This window comes from Felis catus, chromosome B3 (genome assembly GCF_018350175.1).
Source record: "Felis catus isolate Fca126 chromosome B3, F.catus_Fca126_mat1.0, whole genome shotgun sequence".
NCBI classification, from domain to species: Eukaryota; Metazoa; Chordata; class Mammalia; order Carnivora; family Felidae; genus Felis; species Felis catus.
Genome location: NC_058373.1, coordinates 100,796,841 through 100,821,225, shown reverse-complemented (window position 1 = coordinate 100,821,225; position 24,385 = coordinate 100,796,841). Strand labels below are relative to the sequence as shown.

Genomic DNA, 24,385 nt, shown 5'->3' with positions numbered 1-24,385 from the left:
TCACACTTAAATCACATAATGACCCTATGCAGCAGGAGCTATTATTACCCACATTTTAAAGATAAAGAAACCAACAAGTTAAACAATTGCCAAAAATCACACATGTAGGAAGTGATGTGTGGAGTCACTAAATCTGGATGGCACCAAAACTCTCTGAGCCCACAGAAGGAACAGAAATTTTCCAGGTGGTACCTCACCCGTAGTGACAAAAAACGACCTGGCCTGAGCTATACAGTCAACCCTTGGACTGGATGGGAAAAGATATGCATAAGAAAAAAGGTCAATGCATAAATGTTTCTGTGCCTTTAGAAGATAACCAGAGCCACTCATACACCTCCCTATTATCTCTCAAGCATTAATCTCTAGAATCTAAGCAGAAAGTCAGGGAGACTCCTTTACTGAATAGTTCATAAGCCAGGAAATCCACTGGCTTACAAAATTAACACATCCAACACAAACTCCGTGTGTGTGTGTGTACACATAAGGTGGTCCCCTCTTTTTTTTTTTTTTTTATGTTTATTTTTGAGAGAGGGAGAGCGCGAGCATGAGTCGGGGAGGGGCAGAGAGAAAGGAAGACACAGAAGCAGGCTCCAGGCTCTGAGCTGTCAGCACAGAGCCCAACGCAGGGCTCAAACTCAGAAACCATGAGATAATGACTTGAGCCAAAGTCGGACGCTCAACCAACTGAGCCACCCAGGCGCCCCAGGCAGTCGTCCCCTTATCAGCAGATTTGCTTTCTGACGTTTCAGTTACCCAAGGTCAACTGCGGTGGAGGAGCAGATGATTCTCCTTCTGACTAATCACTAGAAGGTTAGCAGTTGCCTCATGCTGCGTCACAACGCCTACGTCACTCACCTTACTTTATCGCATCATGTAGGTATTTTATCATCTCATATCATCGCAAGAAGAAGGGTGAGTACAGGACAATCAGATATTTTGAGAGAGACTGAGACAGATGGTGAGAGAGAGCGAGCACATTCACATAACTTTTATTATAATTATAATCGTTATAATGTTGTTCTATTTTATTACTGTTGTTGTTAATCTCTTACTGTGCCTAATTTATAAATTACACTTTATCATAGGTATATATGTATAGAAAAAAACATCGTATACATAGGCTTCGGTACTATCTGCAGTTCAGGCATCAGCTGGGGGTCTTAAAACGTATCTCCTACAGATAAGAGGGGATTACTATAATAGGTGTGGTCTCTGAATGAAGATCTTGGGCTTGTTTTGGAATTCTAGCATTGTTTTCTAAATCCGAAAGCCCTCTTTAAGGGCAGGTTCCCTGATACACACACAAACACCGAGACACCCGGCTTCCCCCCACCAGCTGTTACAAATCTTGTGCTTCTAGTGCAGAATTAGAAAATGAGCAGGGTCCACCTTGCTAATAACAGCCCTGGCTGTGAGGGCTGTTGATAGAACGCATGACAGTTAAACCAACAGCAAAGGGTATTTGTTTTAGCCATTTACAGTTTTACAAAGAATGTAAAGAGACTGGAATGGAAACGGCTCCGGAACAAATAGCCATGCTCACACTGTGCCACCTGTAGGCAGAACCCGGTAATCTCAGTGAACACCTGAGGTACCAGAAAGAGACCTTATTCACCAGAAATGCGGGAATGAATGAGCCTGGAAATCAGTAGGGTCATTGAGACAATAGCACAAGGTCACGGGTCGACCACACACCACCTGTGGTTTCTCATGGTTGCTACCAAAAGAAACAAATCTGTATTTCAACCTTCCATGTTTTAAGATTCTATAACAACGTAGTGTGAAGCATCTAAATATATTTGGGCATATTCTTATTGTGGGGGCAAGGGATATTTTAACCTTTCTTTGATGCTCACTCTACTTTTCTAAGAAGTAGCTTCAGTTAGCTGTAACTGGCTTCACCAACCCATTGGTCATTTTGGAGATCCAGTTTCCTTGCTTAAAATGTAGCTCAAATCAAGGAAAATTGTGAATGTGTTGAGTATGAGTCAAACTGGGAGTCAGAGCCATCCTATTCAATGAAGTAGCCATAAGCCACCTGTAGGCACTCAAGTTTAAATTAATTACAAATAAATAAAATTTAAAATTCCGTTTCTCATTCACAAAAGCCCCTTTTCAAGTGTTTAATAGCCATGTGTGACTAGTGGCTTCCATAGAAATAACCCTAATACAGAACTTTCCATTATCACAGAAAGTTCTGTTGAACAGTGCCATTCTCTAATCTAGATCATTGGAATCAGAGATCCCCCTGCTAAGAGATTTAGGCTGTGTATGACAGATACTAACTACAAAAATTGTCTTCGTGAATTTGAATTATACTTTCATGGATTCACAGTTATTCATGAGCTGGTTGTTTAGTTCAACCGTAACTTCCTACTAGCTACGTGCACCTAGAATGAAATTCACCTGCATGTGATAAAAACACAAATTAACAGTGGCTTAAACACACAGAGTTCTCTCTATTATGTCACAGTTCCAGAGATCAGCAGACCAAAGCTGGCATAGTAATTGGATTAAGTCATTAGGGACCCAGGCTCCTTCCCACTTTCTGTTATGTCACTTCCAGGAAATGGACTTCCGTGGCCTGATCTAAGATGGTGTCTAGAGCTCTAGTCTCTATATCTGCCTTCCAGCCAACTGCAAGGAGAAAAGGGAAGGAGTTGGGTAAGTCGTCTCCTTTAAGGATATTCCCTTAAATTGCAAACAACACTCTTGCTTGCATCCTATTGTCCAAAATGTAAATGCATGACCACTCCCAGCTGCACACAAAGCTGAGGAATATAGCCGTTATTCTGATGGCCATAAGATTAGGGGTTTTATTACTTTGGAAGGAAAAGAGAATGGCTACTGGAGAGTAATCTGGAGCCTCTGCCATACGAAGAGTGTTGCAAAATGGTAAAATAGAGAAATAAAAAGAGAGTAAAGAGAATTTAGTTTTCTAAGTGCAAGCAACATTGGTAAGAAGTTGAAATGTGTAAATGTATTGAATAAATGAAAAATATCGGAGTTTCTGGTGATTTTCAATCATCTGTATTTCCTTGGTGGCCACCTAAATGCTGTGATTTAAGGATGACCCTCCCCTCCTAAACTCTCATTCACAGAGCTCACAATTCTTGTTAGCTTTCTCATAGGACTTGAAATGCCATCAACTGTAGATCTATTTCTGGTAACAAGGTATTTACAAAATGCAAACATTCCTGGGGATGGTAAGAGTATTCATTCATTCTCAATTTGTTATGAATTAGTCAAATCCAACTTTTGATTGCCAAGTTGGCGGGATTGGCTGAACATGAATGGGGAGAATGCAGAACAAGTAATTTTGCAACTTTGGGACTGGGAAGACATAAGAGGAAAAGCATTCTGGGTGTACAGGTGCTGGGAGCAGCTAAAGATCCGAATGAGATCACTGGAAGCTTGGGGAGAGGATAAGAGACAGTCAGGGGTCAGGGGAGCAGAGAGAAGGGAATAGAGAATGAGACGCACCAAAATGGATGGACGTGAGAGCTGAGCAGGTCTCAAAGATGAATTTCGTCTTGAAATTTTGCCTGGAATTGACCACGAATATTACAACATTTGTGTGGTTTCTTAGTAAGATGTTCAAGAATACAACCTTTTTATCTTCTGTTATGAAATTAAAAGGCATCCTGGAGGTGAAAATACGGTGCTAACTCAAGCACAAACCTTTTGTTTACACACAACAAAAGTAAAAAAAAAAATCTATTAACTAAAAAGCCTCTCTTACTGTTTGAACTGAGTTAAATTATTCACCTTTGATTTTAATTGAGCTGTCATTGTTTTAGAGATTCCATCTGATAGCAACAGGAACAACAATGATAGCACTTCACAAGCGCTTTGAGGAAAGCACTATAAGTGCTTTACCTTATTATTTCATTTGATCTTCACAACACCTCTTTGAGGTGATATTGTTATACCCATGTAACAGAGAAGGAAACTGAGGCTCAGAACGGTTACATGGCTTGTGTAATATAACACAGTTAGTAGTGGCAGCGTCAGGCTGCAGACCTATGAGGCAGCATCACACTCCAGATTCTGTGCTCTTAACTCCTACACTTACCCTGGCTCCCTACTTGGTGTTTGTCAGATATATCAGTGATGCACATTTAGATTAAAAGTGACACCCGAACAGGCCATATGCTATACCCCTTTCTCATTAAGGCATTCTCCATGTGATTGACATGATTCCTGGCTGCTTCAAACGTCCGTTATGGAGATGGACTGCCACTTCCCCCTACAATCTTTTTGCCCGCCTTCTCCCCTCTTCCCTGCCTGGTGCTCCCCATGCAACCCCCATTACCACCACCTCCAGACTGCAACCGAGGTGTTTTCTGTCAATGGTGTCACCTAGTGGTCAGAAACAGGAACTCGTTTATTTCACATCCCTTTCCTATGCCCTATCCTATTTCCCTCTTCAAGGATTTTTTTTCTTTCTTCCTTTTTTTTTCTTGGCAGAACATGTTCATCTCTTTACAGTCATCACTCCCAAGTCGTTCAGTCCTACCTCAAGCAAGCTTTTCTACTTATATACATCCATCTCATTTAACTCCCTTTATTCTTCCCCACCCTCTCTCTCTTTGAAAGGAAATGTCTCTTCCACTCACTTATTTTACTAGCCAAGAGGTCACCTTAATCATCAAGGAACAGTGAGCTCTGGAGTGAGACACAACTGGATTTGAATTCCAGATCCACCACTTATTAATTACGAGATCTTGAGCAAATTACATAAGCTTTCTAAATCTGAGTTTTCAAAACTATAAAATGGTGATAAATTGCCTACTATGAATTGTTATGGAAATGAAATTAATTTAAATAACTTAAGAAAAGCACTACTACTTATCTGCACATAGTGGGCATTTAATGAATATCATGTCCAATGCCACCATGAGTAACGTATAAAATAATCATGCTACGCATATATAAAAAAATGAAAGTCATACTTTCTTGGCTAAATGGTTCTACTTGAGAACCAATGTCTGTAATACTGAAAATATTTTAAGTAAGTTCCCATCATAATCTCTACAACCTCCATCTACTCACCGGTTCTTCTCTTTATTATAAATGTATGGTATTTCTTCTTGATGGATGAATCAAATATTTATGGAATAGCCTGGGTATGTAACCATCATTGACAAACACTATTCCTATGTAAAAATGCATTCTAAATTCCAAATATTCATAGATTAGGAATTTCTTCTAGTTTTGGTTTTAAAATTATGAAAACTTTGAGTAAATGAACCCAAAGGCAAAGACTGTGTATGGTTATGTGTGTGTGTGTGTGTGTGTGTGTGTGTATACATATTTTTTCTAATGGAAACCAGAACTTGTAAACAGATCTCACAAAATAGAGTAGAATCTGCTGATACACTAGAGAAAAATGTTAAAATTAACCTGCTCTAAGAGGTACTGATTCTCTCCAAACATAGTCTGTCATCTCAGTTACACATATGACACGTAAAACAGATCCAGCCATAGACCCCTGTGAACTGGCATTGGCAATATATGCAAATTACTGGTTTATGTTATTTACCAAAATGGAATGTTGCAAAAGCAATTCAATGGGGAAAGGATAGTCATTTCAACACATGGTTCCGGGACAACTGGACATCTATAGGCTAAAGAATGCATCTTGACCCATACTTCATACCATATATAAAAACTAACCTAAAATGAACTATAGACCTAAATGTAAAAACTAAGACTATACATCTCTGCAAGGAAACATAGCAGAAAATCTTGAGACCTTGGGTTAGGCAATGATTTTTTGGACATGAGACAAAAACATGATACACAAAAGAAGTTGATAAGCTGAACTTCATCAAAACTAAAACTCCTGTTCATCAAAAGACACTATAAAAAAAATGAAAAAATAAGCCACAGACTTGTAAAAAAATATTCCTAACACAAATATGTGATAAAGGGCTTTAATCCAAAATATATAAAGGACTCTTAAAATGCAATAATAAGAAAACAGACAACCCAATTAAAAAAATAGGTAAAAGATGTAAACACTTCACCAAAAAAAGACATATAGATAGATGACAAAGAAGCACATTCAAAGATGCTCAACATCATTTGTCACTAGGTAAATGCAAATTTAAACTATGAGGAGATACCACTACATATCTATTAGCTTGGCTTAAAAAAAAACAAAAAACAAAAAATCCTGACAATACCAGATGCTGACAGAGATGCAGAGCAATGAGAACTTTCATACTTTGCTGTTAGAAATGAAAAATGGTTCATTCACTGGGGAAAACCCTTTGGTTGTTTCTCAGAAAGTTATACACACATACTGTATGATTGGGCAGCCCTCTCCTAACTACAAAAGAAATGAAAACATCTTCAAGCCAAAATCTGAATGCAAATGTTTGCAATAGTGGCTTTATTCATAATCACCAAAAACTAGAAACATCTCATACGCCGTTTAACTGGTAAATGGATCAACAAGCTGTGGTTCATCTAAACAATAGAACAATACTCAACAATAAAAAGAACAAAGTGCTGGTACACACAAGACGGGTGAACGTATCGCACTGAGTGAAAGAAGCCAGACTTAAAAGCCTACATACTCTACGACATTCTGTAAAAGAGGAAACTATAGGGACAAAGAAAAGATGGATTGTTGCCAGAATCTGGGAGTCAGGGATGAACTGATGACAAAAAGACATGACAGAACTTTTGGAACTGATCCAAATGCTCTACATCTTGATTTGTGTGGTTGTTATATGACTATATGCTTTTTCCAAAACTGCACACTAAAAAAGGGTGGATTTTACTGTCTGTGAATTATAACTCAATGAAAAATATAAGTGAAAGTATTCAGTTTCACATTTCCTTTCAGGAGGCAGATAGAATTAAAATTACAAATGCTTCTATTTTTGCAATTCATATGGGCAAAATCATGTAAACTTTCATAGTTACTCAAAATATTAACAATGGTTATCACTGGGTGATATAATACAATAGAAATAGAATAGAATAGAATAGATTATATATATATAGATATATATAGAGAGAGAGAGAATAGATTTTATATATATATATATGTATGTATATATATATATAATTCTAATGAATTATAGACACATTTTCTCTCTAATCCCTGTTTTCTAATTCTCCTGCAACAGACATATGCAATAAGAACAAAGCTAAAAATTCATTCTTACCAATATCATTGGTTTTTGACATTTAGATAAGAATTTTGGTGTAAGAAGGTATTTTAGACCATCTTGTCCCATTCACAGTTAAAAGACAACTAAAACAAAACTAATGAGGTCAGATGACTTCTCTAAAGTACACAGGGAAGCAACTAGAATAATTAAAGGGAACATAAAATGTTTATACAAATACTGTTACATAACAATAACTAGAATCAATAAATAAACAGATATTATTTTTTAATTATGTCTAAAGAAATTATGTTTTTTTCCAGCCTGATTATGGGGATGTATTTCTTGTTGGGTTTTTTTCTTAATGTTTATTCATTTTTGAGAGAGAGAGAGCGCTCACGCGCAGGAGCGAGTGTGAGTGGGGGAGGGGCAGAGAGAGATGGGGACAGAGGACAGGAAGCAGGCTCTGTGCTTACAGCAGCGAGTCCCACGTGGGGCTGGTACTCACCAGCAGGGAGATCATGACCTGAGCTAAAGTCAGGAGCTCAACTGACTGAGCCACAGGCTCCACTGGAGGTACATTTCTTAAAAAGATGCTGCCTCACCATAAAATCTACCTTCTGCTTCTTGCCCCCCCTTTCCCATAGTGGTAAATTACACAGACACTAGGCTGTGCCCACACACTATCCCTTGGCAAGAACTATCAGAGCAAGAAATCAACATATTCTATGGTTGCTTCTACTTCACAAAGGAACATTTCACTCTTTTGCAAATATGAAAATGGTATACTACAACAAATTTGAAACCTATTTTGAAAGCACATTTTAAAACTTTAAGATACTCTAATAAGTGAGGATGTATGAGAAGTAATTTAAAAATGATTTATGATTACCAGCCTTAAGTCAAAATCAAGATGAATTAAAGAAAATCAAAATCAAACAGGTGTAGCTGCCTGAATTACAGAATTTACATTGGTAAGCAAAGGCAATTCATTGACTTACAGAATATTAGAGTTTTGGGGAAATCTAAAAGATCCACTCATCAACCTCCTATACTCTTTATTGCTACATTGCTTCATTAAAAAAAAAAAAAAAGCCCAGAGAATCAATGCTTTGTCCCAAGTCTCACACCACCTTAGAGCTGCTAGACTGAAGGTGGCCTCCCAACTCCCACCTGGGGCTCCTAGTGCACCATAGAAGAGGAAAGAAACCACAAGACAGGATCTAGAAATGAACTGTGAAAGCTTAATAGCACCCTCTACTTTTCTATGTGCTAGTTGTAAAACTAAGTTATTTTTGTTAATGTTGATTAGCTGGCTTGTATTTTTTAAACTGGAAGAAAAGAGATCTAGGCTTGTAAACAGTCACAGCAGATAACATTTCTTTGGGGAGGTATTTTTTTACTATCAAGTGAGAGTTATGTTATTTCTGGTACATTCCAGAAAGTACTAGTGTTGATAAATTATACTGCTATGCTTGTAGCCACTTTCCAACAATATTTGTAGTCAACAAGTTGGCTCACATAATAAAAAAAATGGGAGTGGGGAGAGAAAAGGAGACATACTATTAATCCTAAATCCTAAATGTGTCAAGAATCTTCTGGGATTTATTAGGGTCAAGAAGTTGCCTTAAGGATCCATTTAAGATAATTTCAAAGTTAAATGGGATATAGATATCTTTGCCTCAGAAATTGTTCTTGAGTTGGATCAGTATAATTTGGTGCTGGTCTCAAGATATTCAGCATAACTTTTTAATTAAAAAGCTTTTTTTGATGCAGAAGTAATACATGCCAAATGTTTTTAAATAAGAAAATGATTTAGAAAAGTATTTTGAAGAAGAAAATAAAAATAACCCATAATCTCACCCTGCCAAGATAGCCACAGTTCAATTTTGTTGTATTTCCTTCCAGACTTTTGTTTGTTTGTTTATGTATGTGTTTGTATTTGTGTATGAATTTGTAAACATTTACTTAACTGCATAATTAGTACATAATTTCATTTTGTAATTACACTTTTTTACTTAAAAATAGAATCATAGACATTTATTTTCATGAGAACAAATACAGATTCACATCATTTCAAAGGTTAGACAAGGCTTTGTAGACGAGTATTTAGGTTGATAACAGATTTTTATAAATCAAAAATATTACCCAGTAAATAACTTACATATATCATTAGTTGCTCAATAATTATTTCCTTTGCAAAACTATCTGGAAGTGAAGTAACTAGATAAAGGAATATGTACCTTTTAAAGTTTTTTTTGTACGTGTGAAAAACTGCGCTCTAAAAAGATTGTGCCAACTTACACTACCATTAGCAGTATGTGAGATTGTTAATTTCCTGGCTCCCTTATCAAAAGTAGATCTTATTATTTCAATAATTTTTTCATTCCGGGGTACCTAGGTGGCTCAGTTGGTTAAGTGTTGGACTGTTGATTTCAGCTCAGGTCATGATCTTACCATTCATGAGTTTGAGCCCAGCATCAGGATCTGCACTGATACCATGGAGCCTGCTTGGGATTCTCTCTCTCCCTCTCTCTCTCTGCCCCTTCCCTGTTTATACACGTGCACATGCACTCTTCCTCAAAATAAATACATAAACTAAAAAAAAAGCCTTTAAAAATAATTTTTTAAGGGGCACCTGGGTGGCTCAGTCAGTTAAGCATCTGACCCTTGGTTTTAGCTCAGGTCATGATCTCATGGTTCGTGAGTTCATCAGGTGGAATGTTCCAATTTTCATGTCCTGTTTTCTTACTACACCAGCTTGAAGAGATTTGCTTTTATTTCTCCTGTTTACAGATATTTTGTAGAGAGTTCCTAGTACAAGAACATCTGTCAATATAGTGAAGTGTGAGTTTTTTAATGGACAGCATTGTGGGCTGTTGGCCTGCCTTGTGATTCTCTTTTATTTAGGCAGAGTCATTACCTTTCTTCTCTGTTTTTTCTTTCACTTCCACATCTCAGAAGGGTACTTCCTATCTTTTTTCCATAGGGCTGTTTGCTGGCATTGTAAAACCTGCTTGGGATTCTTTTTCTCCTCTCTCTCTCTCTGCCCCTCCCCCACTTGTTCTTGCTGTCTCAAAAATAAATAAAACTTTAAAATAACAATAATAATAATAACTTTTTTCATTGTGAGAGTGAGGAAATAATATTGTTTTTATTTGTGTTTAGCTATTGGTGAGATTGACTCTTTTTCATATACTTATTGGCCATTGATTTCTTTTCCCCTTTGAAATTTGACTCCGTCCAATTTTCTATATGGGTGTTTATGATATATGTATGAGAGCCTCTTTTCACCTTAAGGCATGCACAGTAATTCTGATTGACATTAGAATAATGGCAGCTACCTGAACATAAATCTTGGCACATACTGTCCCCAAAATCATGAGATCAAAAAGGAGAATAAATAAACCCGCATGATCCAGGACACAGAGAACACTTCAAATAACTCACAAGTATAAAAATAAGTACTAAATTCCAATAAAATTATTTGGATTACTATTTTGGAATTTGCAATACTAAATTCCAAATCAAATATTAGATTTCCTGCTGTCACTGCAAGACAATTGGTGTGGAGAGTAGTAGAAAGCAATCTTAATACACTGGGGAAAGGAAGAGATGAATAGAGGACATCAATAGAACAAAGACAAAATCCCTCCCACAAAAAGAAAGTCCAACACTAAACTCTGAAATAGTAAACACAAATCCGGAACGTGTTGGGCCATGGCACTAGTTATAGGAAATTCAGCTAAAATGGAGGTGGCAGTCTTGAAGAAGCATTACTTCTGGAAGAAAAAAGATAGGAAGTACCCTTCTGAGATGTGGAAGTGAAAGAAAAAACAGAGAAGAAAGGTAATGACTCTGCCTAAATAAAAGAGAATCACAAGGCAGGCCAACAGCCCACAATGCTGTCCATTAAAAAACTCACACTTCACTATATTGACAGGTGTTCTTGTACTAGGAACTCTCTACAAAATATCTGTAAACAGGAGAAATAAAAGCAAATCTCTTCAAGCTGGTGTAGTAAGAAAACAGGACATGAAAATTGGAACATTCCACCTGATGAAAATTCTCCACAAAAAAACTACAAGGCAGAAGAAAATCATAACACAACTCTCTAAATGGAACTAAATAGTCTCAAACATTTATTTGTAATTAAAAAATACTTATTACCAGAAATTTGAAAACTTTGCACAGAAATGTACAAAAAAAAAGAAATAAATGGAGCAAGAGTTCACTGAATGTGAGAAAAAAGTGGAAGAAAAAGGAAAAAAAAACCCTCAGGAATGGAGAATAAATTACAGGGTATCCAAAGCAAAATATTTTCAAATAGAAAAAGATAGGAAAACAAAAAATAATAAAAATGACATAGAGAGAGAACTAAAAATAATCAGAGAGAAAGTGGTTAAATAGAAGATTAGCAAGTAATATCTACTCTATGTATAATTGGCGTCCCTAAAGAAGAAAAAATATTGCTTTCTAAAAATAATAGAAAATATAAATAGAGACAGTGAAAGGACTCATCATATACGTAAGAAAGTTGATTCAAAATGGTTAATTCTAAGAATATGTGCCCTTATTTTGAAGGAGGGTAAGGCTAATCAACTTTACAATTGTTAAGTATGAAGGGAGTGAAAAGGAGACAGAGGAGAAGCCTCAAGGCAAAAGAGGCTAAAGAAAGAGAGAGAGAGGAAAAAGAGAGCATGAAAGAACAGAAAAGGTAATACAAATACAAAGCATGGTACGATTGGAAATAAGCCCAAATAGATCAATAATCACAATACATGTAAATGTACTAAACGGTCCAATTAAAAATCAAAGATGGTCGAACATAAAATATATTTAATATTATGCTACTTATACAATATTTTTACAGTATACATTAAATAAATTATTGGAAATGTTAAAAGAGTTTGGTAAGATAACTAAATTTTTAGAGATCAATATAAAAAATCAACTGCATTTTTAAACACTGCAATAATCAATTAGAAAATGTAAATGTTAGGGGCGCCTGGGTGGCTCAGTTGGTTCAGCACCTGACTTCGGCTCAGGTCATGATTTTGCGGTCCATGCGTTCGAGCCCCATGTGGGCTCTGTGCTGACAGCTCAGAGCCTGGAGCTTGCTTCAGATTCTGTGTCCTCCTCTCTCTGCCGCTTCCCCACTTATGCTCTGTCTCACTTTGTCTCTCAAAAATAAATAAATGTTGAAAGAAAGAAAGAAAGAAAGAAAGAAAGAAAGAAAGAAAGAAAGAAAGAAAGAAAATGTAACTTTTAGAAAGCTACCATGTATAATAGCTACAAAAACACAAAATATTAACTATGTAGAGATATATCCAACAAAAGATATTCTTTTATAGATAAAACTCATTGCAAGGAATTAAATGAATGGACAGATAAAATATACGTAATAAAGGAGCACCAGGTGGCTCAGTCCGTTAAGCATTGAACTCTTGATCTCAGCTCAAGTCTTGATCTCAGGGTCAGGAGTTCAAGTCCCTCTTTGGGCTCTGCTCCACCTTGGGTGTGAAGCCTACTTAAAAAAAAAAAAGATACCACACATAATAGAGATTTCAATGTTTGCCAAATGTATTCATATTCTCAATGAAATGTCAGTTAAATTCTCTTAAAATGTATACGAAAGAACAAAGGACTAAATAAACAGCAAACAAAAACTAAGGCCCTCCTGATGATAGCAAAGTATGTGGTCTTGTTATCAGATAGCAAGGCAATATAAAGCCATACTAATTAAGACAGAAGGATGTTGGTGCAAGGATAGCCAGGTAGACCAATGAATTATTAAAATAATTGAAATTCAATTTATGTTTAAGCATGGCAGATCTGTGAAGAAAAGATGGACTATATTGGCTATTCATATAGGAAAAAATGATTTGGTTAATATCTGTTGTAGGTAGTTTAAAGTCTTACATATGATTAGCAAAACTATAAAACTTTTAAAGATAATAAGGAGAAACCTTTATGACCTCAGGTTAGAGAAATATTTCTTTTTTTTCTTTTTCTTTTTCTTTTCTTTTTTTTTTTTTTTTCTTTTTTTTTTTTTTTTTTTTTTTTTGAGAGAGAGAGACAGTGTGAGCAGGGAAGGGGCAGACAGAAAGGGAGAGAGACAATCCCAAGCAGGCTCCACGTTCACCATGGAGCCAGAGGCAGGGCTCAGTCCCCCAAATGGTGAGATCATGACCTGAGCTGAAATCAAGAGCCAGACACTTAGCCTACTGAACCACCCGGGTGCCCCAAGAAATATTTCTTAAACAAAAAGATGAAGTATATAAAGATACCAAAAAAAAAAAAATGATAAATTTGACTACTATGAAATTATTTTTTTATTCAACCCAAACCACCATAAAAACGATGAAAAGATAAGCCACATATTGGGAAAAGACACGGATGGTACATATAACTGACAAAAGGCTAGTATCTTGACTACATAAAGTCCTACAAGAAAACTCAATAGAAAAATAAGTCAAATACATGAACAGGAAGAGGCAATCCAAGTGCTTCATAAGCCTTAGCAAAGAAGGAAAATGTGTAGATAGAAAGAAAGAGAAAAATGTCAACCTCATTAAAACTCAGGCACAAGCAAACTGAAACTATAATAAAATATCATTCCACACACACCAGATTGGCACACATTTTTACGTTAGTTAATACCAAACAACTTTATGGGAGAATAGGCTGGCATTACCTAGCAAAAGAGAACACATGCATTCTGTAACTCAGCAACTCCAAAAGAAACAGTTGAAAGTATGCACCAGGAGACAAGAGTACTCACAGCAGCATTGTCTCAAATGCCCGTCACAATAGAATAGATAAATATATTGTACATTCAGACAATGGGCTTCTGTCTAGTAGTGAAAAAATGAAGGAATTACACCTACTTGAATTACACCTACTTGCATCAGTGTAAATCAGTATTATTTCACCTTATTTAAAGCTCGTATACAGGCAAAATTGATATATTGTATAGGGATGCTTAAATAGGCGCCAAAACAACAACAAGAAAAAACAAGAAAAGAATTAACACAAAGAAGACAGTGGTTGCCTCTTGGTGGAGAAAGTGGGAGAGATTTTTGGCAAGGGACACAGAGTAAGCTTCTAAGTTATTGGTAATATTCTATGTCTTTATCTAGGTGTTGGACACACTGCTGTGTATTTTAAATTGTGTATACATGCTTTTAAACATTTGCACGTATTATATCTGCTACAATTAAAAATCAAAAGGAAAGGATTATAGTGAAAGCTTCATTTGGGGCTGCCTTCCCCTGGAATGTTAGCCAGATGAAATTTTTAACATTTTAAACTTGCATCTCTTGGAAATTCAAACCAAAACAGGCAGGCTCTAAGCCTCAGATTTCAGACCAGCTGGATGAGTGATTCGGCATGTGCTATCTGCTTTGGTTACTTAAGTGACAGATTTTCTTTATCTGCCATGAGAAATTCATTTACAAAGCCAGAAGGCACAAAGCTGCATTTGACTAATAAAATGCTCTCTGTGTGTCTCATCTTCTCCTTCTTTGGTTATTTGCTACAGTTGCACAACTCCTGGGAGGAAAACTTTTTTTTTACCAGCACCTGGGTGCACCAGCATCAGCATCTAATGCATTTTAGTGGGGCTTAATTTATATCAGACTCTAAACCAGTTGGGCCATCTGTCTGATTTACAGATTGGTGAGCAGACTCCTGAGTAATTCCACCCAGCAGAAGAGAGAGAGAAAAACCTATTCATAGGCAATAGACCAATTGTAGATAGATAGGTAGATGGTGGGAGAAACAGGAAGATAAGCAAATGGAAGAGAAAGGCAGAGAATACTGGGATGGATTTTTTTAATGTATATTTTCGGGTCAGCTCTAAGTATGTAACAAACTAATTCAAAATCAGTGCAGTTTGAGTTCTTGGGTCCAGCCACACCTGAAAGCAGGACTCTGGAGTCAAAAGAAGTTTCTCATTTTCCTAAGGTATCTCAATTTTGGATTTTTGTTTTGTAAGTGAAAGAAGTCCTTATTGTAGCACAGTGTCACTGAAGAACAGTGGATACAATGTAACATAGTGAGAGCTTTGTGGAATGCAACATACTGGCTTCAGAGGCTTAGGAGAGTCCCAGGAACCACTGTATTTTGTTGCAGCAAAAATCAACTCTGCAGAGATCCAGGCACTGAGCAGTTGGCGAAGGTGTGCGCTAGACACGCATATTTAATGAGGAAAGGATGGCCAGATTTAAAATCACAACTCTCAGCCCCTCAGTTAAAGGATTCTTTCAATATTTGCACACATAATAGCTGCACTGCCAAATCAATAAAATGTGATTTTGATAGGGACCTGTGTGGAGAATTTTCTGTTTCTCATGTATCTTTCTTTGAACCAGCCAGTGGCTCCACCCTGGAAATGAGAAACCCAAATAGAGAATGAGGGCCCTCCTCCTTCCCTCCATGTTTTCTGAAGAGAATAGAAAACAGCTCCACCTAAGGAATGAAAACTTAAAATGCCTCCGAAATAAGAGCTCGCTGAGATTGGGGAAGAGACAGAAGGGAGAGGTATTAGGTTTGGCCGAGACTTTCAATTAATGTAATCCAGATGCTGGTCTAAAATCTAGATAAGATTGTCTTTAAACCCCGATTCCATCATTTGTGCAAAGGCCAGTGCCATCCCCCAAATTTCTGTGAGTTCCTGGGTTCCTTATGTTCCCAAGGTCACCTGCAGAATTCCTTCCAGTTGGGAATCATCTTCTCATCTTCCAATCCAGGTAAGGATATCAGCCACTTTTCATGATCTCTACACCAAACAAACAGCCAAAAACACTCACAAAAGGTTTTGTGAGTATGGCAGTCTGCAAACATAAAATGTTCTTTAAAGTTCTTTGTCTGTCCAAGCTGCTCCTCCTTCTCCTTTACCCCTTGCCCCATCTGCTCAGCCATGGCCCTATTCAAGTACAGAACCACCCATCGATCTCTTTTGTTGCCTTGTCTACAGCTAACCTGCGCTTCTCATTATTTACCCTGAAGGTTTATCAAATGTTCTTCTGCACATAGAAACCAAGAGAATTTTGGTTTCAAGTGTTAGATAATAAAGACTGGCACCATGATATTGCAAAGGACCAAGGAGCATGAAAGCGTCCCCAAGGAAGGACATTTTCTGTGTCCCTAATTAATGGCGTGTTTGTAGAAGAGGCAGAGGCTCAAGGGACATGCAAGACCCTCTCCTCTGGGGACTCAAGTCTGGCAAGTGCACCAGGAAGGTGTCCCCAAGCCATGAGTGCTAGAGCAGAGGACAGGCTACACACTCAAGACACCCAAAGACAATGTCCAAGACTTTGTGAAACTGTCTCCTTATGTAATCTGCAGATCTAGGCTTGTTGATCCTATTTTTACTCACTAAATCTTTTTCTAAAACATCATTTGGGGCTGATGGTGATAGGGAAGGAGGATGGATGGACAAGTTAACTTTACCCGATGCTTAGACATACTTTTAAAAAGGAATGATCTTTATTATCTCTAGTAGATCTCATCTTGCCTTCAAATTCACATGTCCAATGATAGCAAAAGAAAAAAAAATTTATATTTGTCAGTTAAAGCTATCCCAGCCTCTTTTGGTCTAATGCAATTGATAGTAGGTTAAATATTCATTTAATTCAAAGATCAAACCCTGCAGCAGGGCTGAGTGTTTTTTTCTCAGGATGTCTTTCTTCATTCTCCTTCTCTTAAGGTTGTGTCTGGGCAGAAGTTGCATAACTTTGTTGGGGGGCTGGGAGGAAGGACCTCAGGGCTGTGGATTTTCTCCATGAAGTGGAGTGATTCATCTTGTGCCTGGAGGTGCATCTGGTTCCACATGGTTCCTTGAGCACCAGCCTGGTGTTCTTCAGTCCCTGTCTCAGACTCTAGCCGGAAGTTTCTGCCGTTTATGATCTCCTACTCCTAGCTCTTGTGCTCTCAGAGCATTTGCATCTCCCCAAGGCAGGCAAGAACATCACGTCTCTTCCATGTTCTTTCCATGCTGGAAGGCAAGGAAAACTGAGAGGCCTTGACTCACCAAGTCTCTTCCTAAACATTCCAAGCAGCTATTTCTAGCTGCAGTGTCTGTACTGACCTGAAAGTCAAAAGGACTAGGAAATGTTAAATAGTGGAAATGATCTCAGAAATCATGCAGCCCAGGGGAGCCTGGGTGGCTCAGTCGATTAAGCATCCGACTCTCAGTTTCAGCTCAGGTCATGATCTCATCGTTGTGTGGGTTCAAGCTCTGTGTTTGGCTCTGTGCTGGCAGTGTGGAGCCTGCTTGGGATTCTCTCTCTCTCTCTCTCTCTCTCTCTTCCTCTCTTTCTCTGCCCCTGCCCTGCTGATGCTGTCTCTCTCTCAAAATAAATAAATAAACTTAAAAAAGAAAAGAAATCATCCACCTCATTTCAAATATATCTCTCTGAAACACAGAACACAAAGGAGGGAGAAAGGGGAAAGGTAGTCTTGGGGACACTCAAAGAAGACACATGCATGAGTGCTCAGTCTTGAATGACGAATAGGGGGTTGCCAGGTCAACAAAGAGGACAGAGGCATGTAAAAACATTACCACAATAACAGCATCAAGATAATATCTTCCTGGATCTGCCCAACCCACCCCTCTTCCGGACTCACAGAGCTCATCAACTGATGCTGAAGATGTCAAGGAAGTTCTCATAGTTGTCCCCACACCAGCCTTTCGGCTCTGCAGTGGCCATCCCTGCTGTGCCACATAAACAAGACAACATGCATGGAAAAGGAAATTACATGTATCGACAATGTCGGGTAACAGAACAAGATTGGCCATTCCATGCGGCGCCTGGGTGGCTCAGTCGGTTAAGCGTCCGACTTCAGCTCAGGTTGTGATCTCATGGCTCTTGAGTTCCAGCCCCGCGTAGGGCTCTGTGCTGACAGCTCAGAGCCTGGAGCCTGCTTTGGATTCAGTGTCTCCCTCTCTCTCTCTGCCCCTCTCCTGTTCACATTCTGTCTCTGTCTCTCTCTCTCTCTCAAAAATAACCTTAAAATTTTTTTTCAGGGGCGCCTGGGTGGCTCAGTCAGTTAAGCGTCCGACTTCGGCTCAGGTCATGATCTCGCGGTTCGTGAGTTCAAGCCCCGCATCAGGCTCTGTGCTGATGGCTCAGAGCCTGGAGCCTGTTTCAGATTCTGTGTCTCCCTCTCTCTCTGACCCTTCCCTGTTCATGGTCTGTCTCTCTCTGTCTCAAAAATAAATTAATAAATTTTTTTTTTTTTCAAAAAAAAAATTTTGGCCATTCCATGACTAAATTCCAAGCGAGCAGTGATATGTTCATAGAAAGAAGTCACCTGGGTTCTCCAACCTCCCTGGCTTTGACCTTCTTAAAGTCACCCCCAGTGTCCCTGTATGTCAGCTCCCCACAGAAATCATGAATGCAAGTTTCTTCACCATCCCTTAGCTCTTCTTGCCAGCCCAGGGAGGAGCACTGTCAACACTGAAGTAACTTCCCAATGACTACAGAACTTTCAAGTGTGAAGTTTAAAAAAAAAAACAACACCAAAAATAAGTAAATGCCTAAAGACATAGAACTACAAGTCTTCAGACATGGATTCTACCAACAAGTCTGCTCTAACTAACTGGGTGACTTTAAACAACTCCCACACCCACTCTGCTGCTGGGTGTGCATATCTGCACAATGAGATTAGATGATGACCTCTGAGGCCTCTCTACGTCTAAAATTGGGTAGTTTCATGTTTTTACCACAAAAAAATATTGAAAGTACTAACATCTTGGTCGACTGCATTTTGCATTTAATTATCATTTATTCATATTAGTATGTCCAATTCCATGGACATGTCACAGGAATTCCTTGCATGTCACAGGAACATGTAAGCACATGAAATGATTGGCCCCTCTTACTCCTTTTTACAAACTCTTAGGACAAACAAAATCCATAGCAACACAGGCATTCAAAATAGCTTTGACCTTTGGCCAGAAAATATTCTAATTATAAGCACATAGTGTAAGTATAGTGAATTTCCCGTGTTGTCTTTACTTGAAGCACCTCTCATAATTCAAGTGAGCAAGATACTTTGAAAATATACATATGTTGGAATTTGACTCAAAATAACTGTCTTTCATGGTTTACATTGACTACAAAGGGAGTTGACTTGTAAGATGTACGTGTTTTTGGGTGCCTCTATGTGCTTTTACAAGTGTTTTTTTTTTTCTTTTTGATGATTCAAACCATATGTTGAGGTATTTAGAAGATTATTTTATCAGGAATCCTCCAGTTTTAAAGAAATACCAAAGCAGAGCCCACAAGTTTATGCAAGATGTGTATGGACACACACACACACACACACACACACACACACACACACACACTTGGGTGTAAATCATCCTTTGTCCTCCAACAGTTGGGCTGCCATATTGATAAATAGGACCTGTCACATTAATTTAATCTTGAATTGCTCTGAAACATTGTTGTGGTACAAATATAAATTCTGTAGAGTAATGGAATGTGTTAACCATTTAACAAATGAATGTTTAATGACTGTGAATAGAAAACAAGAAACAAAAATTCTAGGATTCGGTAAATTTATCCTGTATGTTTGCAAAGCTTGCAAAATATTTACAGAAAGCAATGTTATATCATACTTCAAATAATGCCCTTGAAAAGCATTTCTGTGATAGACTCTACCAAGATCTTGCTGGGGGTCTTGCTACCAAATAAATTCAAAATACTCTGTCTCTAAGACCAGCCAAAAACCTCACCTCACCCAATGATGTTTTATTAACAACTGTTATGTCCTTAAACATAAGCCTCTGGAGTGGCAATAGGTTTCATCTCTTTTGACAGTTCTGATCCACAAATAGTAAGTTCAAGAATGCTGTCCATGGGGCGCCTGGGTGGCGCAGTCGGTTAAGCGTCCAACTTCAGCCAGGTCACGATCTCGCGGTCCGTGAGTTCAAGCCCCGCGTCAGGCTCTGGGCTGATGGCTCAGAGCCTGGAGCCTGTTTCCGATTCTGTGTCTCCCTCTCTCTCTGCCCCTCCCCCGTTCATGCTCTGTCTCTCTCTGTCCCAAAAATAAATAAACGTTGAAAAAAAAAATTAAAAAAAAAAAAAAAAAAAAGAATGCTGTCCTGAGAAGGATTGGAGGCTGCATGTTGGGATCAGAGTCCTGACCGATCATTCATGTCTGCAGTGGGAGAGGGAAACAGCCATGGCCACATAAGTGCTGTACATCTTCACACATCTCCACAGATATGCGTGTTCTGAACCCCCCTGTGTGTGATGTTGGAAAGTCATCCTGTCACACAGCTGTCATCATGTCATTATTCCTTCCAGAATTTGAACTTGCTCTAGATTATGCTTCAGATCGACAGGTGGAAGCAGACAAAAGAAATGTGTTCCATTCATTCATTTCTCATATTGATACCACTCTTCTTAACTCCCATATAACAATCCCTTTTGTTTTTATCTCTTTTTCATTGCCTCTCCTAGGCTCTCTGGGCACCCAAAACAAAAACAGTCAAAAATTGAATGTAAGCATAGCACAGGCAGAAGGAGCAGGGACTATATTAGCTTTCATGATGAAAATAGAAAAGCCTCCCACACAGCACGATTTTATTTTATTTTATTAATTTTTGTTTATTTACTTTGAGGGAAGGGGAAAATCCCAAGCAGGCTCCACGCTGTCTGCACAGAGCCCACTGCAGGGCTCAATCTCACCAACCAGGAGATCATGGCCTGAGCCGAAATCAAGAGTCTGACGCTTAACCAACTGGGCCACCCAGAGCCCCTGCATGATTTTATTTATGTCAGATTTATTTTGGAAAAGGGAAACCTATAGTAAGAGAGATAAAATCAGCAGGGTCTGGGGATAGGAGAAGGATAGTGACTACAAAGAGGCATTAAGCATCCTTAATGGGGTCATGGAAATGTTCTGTATCTTCATTGTGATAGTGGATACACACCTGTATTCATTTGTCAAATCATTGAACTGTATACCTAAAAAGGAATTTCACTCTATGTGATTACACCTCACTAAAGCTGGTTTAAAAAATAAAATTAAAAGCCTTGAATAATTGTGGGGAACCTGGTTGGCTCAGTCAGTGGAGCATGTAACTCTTTATCGCAGGGTCATGAGTTCCAGCCCCACATTGGGTTCAAATTATGTAGAATAATTTGAAACATAAAATCTGAAAGTAGCAAGATAATATACATCTTGTCTGCATATAGATACATATAACTTGCCTATAACGCATTTAAGTTCAGATAGTAATCTTGTGTATGGCTATTGTTTTGTTTCTTCAAAGAATTTGAGTGGCAAGAGCATTTACCTTAGACTCACACAAGCTTTTTTGGAATTGAGGGGGCTCCCCTCAAACACGTCAGGATCACACCGCCTAGACCTTTTCTTCTGCAGTAAAATTCACTAGTTGAAATGTCAGCAAAACATCAGTGTAGTAGATCCTTCTTCAAATTGGCCTCTGCTAACCCCTCTTCCACCGGTGGTGCATTTGTAATTAACAAGACAGATGAGTTCTTTCAACCTAGATTTCCAATACCCAAGAAACAATGTATCTAGGAGTCCTTTAATCCACCCACCCCACCCACAAAACATTACAAACGAAACAACGCATTTGAGATGGCTAAACTTCTGACCTGTCAAAGCAAAGAAATGAAGAACCAAATATTGCAAACTATCATCAGCACACTACATATCAGAAACAAATTACTTTGTTAACTTAGTTTATTAACATTGTTGTATTACAATATTACAGTTTCCGTGGTTATAGTACCCAGAATGTTCAGGAAATGTTAGATCAAACCTTTCATTTTCTTCACTCCCAGTGAGACTTTTAAATTGTTAACGCACTTGGAGCACTTGGGCGGCTCAGTCCGATAAGCCTCTGACTTTGGCTCAGGTCATGATCTGGTGGTTTGTGAGTTTGAGCCCTGCATGGGGCTCTCTGCTGACAGTTCAGAGCCTGTAGCCAGCTTCGGAGTTGGTGTCTCCTTCTCTCTCTGCTCCTCCCCTGTTCACGCTCTGTCTCTCAAAAATAAATAAATGTTAAAAAATTTTAATTGCTTAGGCATCAAAAATGTGCACATTATTATTAATAAAAACTCACTATAACTACTAATGAATTTTATGAAAGTGTATCTAACTTCTCAGTATTTTTTTAGATAAATCCCTTTGTACTATCATTAATATTTTCTATTATCTTAATCACAATATTTATGTGCTTAGTTGCTATAGAACTATGGAAGCTATAGTAACCTATCTGAATTTTATGGTAAGAAATTTTAAGTGTTTTGGACTATAATATGATTCTGAAAAACAAGAAGAAACTGTGGTCATTACCTGATTAAAGTGGCTCCTTGACAACTGCAGAATACTCCTTAAATGTTTTTGTTTTGTTTTTATGAGCTGGGTTATAGTTTATTTTAGATTCAGTGTGTAAGAGAGATCATACAGTATTTGTCTTTCTGTGTCTGACTTATTTCACTTAGCATAATCCTCTCAAGTTCCAATGATAGTGTCACAAATGGCAAGATTTCATTCTTTTTTATGGCTGTATAACATTCCATTGTGTGTGTGTGTGTGTGTGTGTGTGTGTGTGTGTGTGTATACACACATCACAATTTCTTCATTCACTCAGCCATTGATAAGCACAGGTTGTTTGTATATCTTGGGAGTAATGCTGCAATAAACATGAGGTGTATGTATCTTTTCAAGTTAGCATTCTCATTTTCTTCAGATAAATATCTAGAAGTGACATTGCTGAATCATATGGTAGTTCTATTGTTAATTTTTTGAGGAAATTTTATAATATTTTCCATAGTGGCTGTACCAATATGCATTGCTACCAACAGTGCATGAGGGTCTCCTCTTTTCCATAGTCTTGCCTACACTTGTTTTTCTTGTCTTTATGATAATAGCCATTTTAAACAGTATGAGGAGATAGCTCACTATGGTTTTAATTTGCACTTCCCTAATGATTGGTGATGTTGAGCATCTTTTCATGTGCCCATTGACTGTCTGTATGCCTTCTTTGAAAAATGTCTATTCAGATCTGCCCACTTTTAATTGGATTGCTTGTTTTTCTACTATTCAGTTGTGTGAGCTCTTTATGTATTTTGGATGTTAGCCCCCTATAGCCCCCTATGTATCAGATACATAGTTTGCAAATATTTTCTCCCATTCAGTAGGCTGCCTTCTCATTTTGTTGATGGTTTCTTTCTCATGCAGAAGCTTTTTAGTTTGATGTGGTCCCACTTGTTTATGTTTGCTTTTGCTTTTGGTGTCAAAATCAAAAATCATTCCCAAGACCCATGTCAAGTACCTAACTGCCTATGTTTTCTTCTAGGAGTATTATGTTTTCAGGTCTTATGTTCAAGTCTTTAATCCATTAGAGTTAATTTTTGTGTCTGATGGAAGATAGTGGTCAAGTTTCATTCTTTTGCATGTGGCTATCTAATTTTTCCAACACCATTTATTGATGAGACCATCTTTTCTTCATTGTATATTTTTGGCTGTTTTTGTCATAAATTAATTGGCCATATATGTGTGGGTTTATTTCTGGGCTCTCTATTTTGTTCCATTGATCTGTGTGTTTGTTTTCATGCCAGTACCATACTGTCTTAATTACTATACCTTTGTAATATATTTTGAAATCAGGGAGCATGATGCCTCCAGCTTTGTTCTTCTTTCTCAAGATTGCTTTGACTGTCAGGATCTTTTATGGTTTGAAACAAAATTTAGTAATGTTCGTTCTATTTCTGTGAAAAATGTCATGGCAATTTTGATAGGGATTGCATTGAGTCTGTAGATTGCTTTAGTATGAACATTTTAATGCATTTAATAACAATATTAATTTTTCCAGTCCATAAGCATGAAATATCTTTCCAATGATTTGTGTCTTCTTCAATTTTTCATTAAAACCTTATAGTTTTCAATATACAGGCCTTTCACTTCCTTGAATAAATTTATTCCTAGGTATTTTATTCTTTTTGATACAATTATAAATGGAATTTCCTTCTTAATTTCCCTAAGCAAAGGGATTACTAGCAAGGAGATGAATCAGTAATCAAAAACTTTTCAGCAAACAAAAGTCCAGAACCAGATGATTTCACTGGTGAATTCTACCAAACATTCAAAGAAGAATTATTACCAATCCTTCTCAAACTCTTCCCAAAAACAGATCCTATCTAAATTTTATGATAAGAAATTTTAAATGCTTCAGGCTATAAACTGATTCTGAAGAACAGAAAGAA

General features: G+C 37.8%; 1 long non-coding RNA gene across 1 annotated transcript in view; it reads left to right on the top strand.

Moving 5' to 3' along the window:
- The first annotated feature begins 759 nt into the window (after nucleotides 1-759).
- Nucleotides 760-24,385, top strand: part of LOC123386087 — a 32,871-nt gene continuing 9,245 nt past the window's right edge. The window contains exons 1-2 of the long non-coding RNA XR_006599603.1: nucleotides 760-912; nucleotides 2,567-2,664. This is a non-coding gene — a long non-coding RNA (uncharacterized LOC123386087). The remainder of the gene's footprint in view (nucleotides 913-2,566; nucleotides 2,665-24,385) is intronic.